We start from the raw sequence: 1,290 nt of genomic DNA, 5'->3' as shown, positions 1-1,290 counted from the left end.
TCGTATCTATATTACCAAGTAAAAAGTCTAAAAGATTTACGCGTTAATTTTAATTAGTAGTACAGCTAATAAGTGGGAACTTGACAACAGCATTATCACCGCCTTCTTATTTTTTAAATTTGAAATTGTCAATGAAAATTGCAATCAGTCATTATCTATGTAATTTGTTTGTAATGCCGGCAACTTTGACACAAAATCCGAGTGGCCATTTTAGCAAGCATGTATGAGCGCATCAAAATAAAGAAATGAAATTAAAAAATGTGAAAGCCTTTTTTAACCTTTAATCTTCAAGAAAATAAGTGTCTTTTTTTTCTTACAAAATTAAAAGATATTAAAAAGTTTTAGATAATTAAATAAACTTTATAAACTAAACTCTAAATTCAGTACTTTTTTAAATAGAAATAATGTAAAGAAATGAAAAGAGAATTGAAAACCAAACTTAAAGAAAATTGAATTGATAAAGTATTATTTGCTCTTTGTATTTACCTTATACAAGTAAAAACATATATGGTACATACTAGAAAAATTGTTTCTTATTATTTCAAGAAATTGATAACTCTATCTTAATATCCCCCACGAATTCGGGGTGGTTTACTTTTCAGTCTGAATAACTAATATGAATATCTGACCTTGTGATTGTTATATACTGCAACCCCTCTACTATAGAACAATACAATGCAGGACTTTTAAAGGGGTTCCCATTATTAAAATGTATTCTTAAAGTATTTATTACGGGAGTCACTCAGATAAAGACGTCTAAAACGTTTTTTTTAAAGATATTTTTTAATAATTAAAATTTAACATATATAATCAATTAAATCGTGTTATTTTTGTAAAAATTAGGTTAGACAAATTGATTTGAATGAAAAATGGTGAATCAAAATTTGAATTTGTCTAAATTAATATGATTTTTTTATAAAAAATGACTACAATACCCTTATTATAGAAAATGATTAAAATTAGATCAGTTCAACATTTGATTTACTATTTTTTTGGGTCAAATCAATTTGTCTAGCTTAATTTTGACAAAAATAATACGATTTAATAGATTATATATATTAAATTTAAATTACTAAAAAACATCTTAAAAAAAAAGACATTTTAGGTGTCTTTATCTGAGTGGCTCCCATTTATTATAAGTGTATTTATTAGTTTGGAGTGTTGCATACCAGCTCGAAGAAGGAGATTGTGAATTTATCTGGATTGATTTAAGGTGTTTGCTACGGTACGATGATAAATTAATACGTACCGATACGTTCAAAATGTGGACAAATAACAATAAGACAAATA

This window comes from Arachis duranensis, chromosome 1 (assembly GCF_000817695.3).
Source record: "Arachis duranensis cultivar V14167 chromosome 1, aradu.V14167.gnm2.J7QH, whole genome shotgun sequence".
Classification (NCBI taxonomy): Eukaryota; Viridiplantae; Streptophyta; class Magnoliopsida; order Fabales; family Fabaceae; genus Arachis; species Arachis duranensis.
This window is presented reverse-complemented; position numbering follows the sequence as displayed.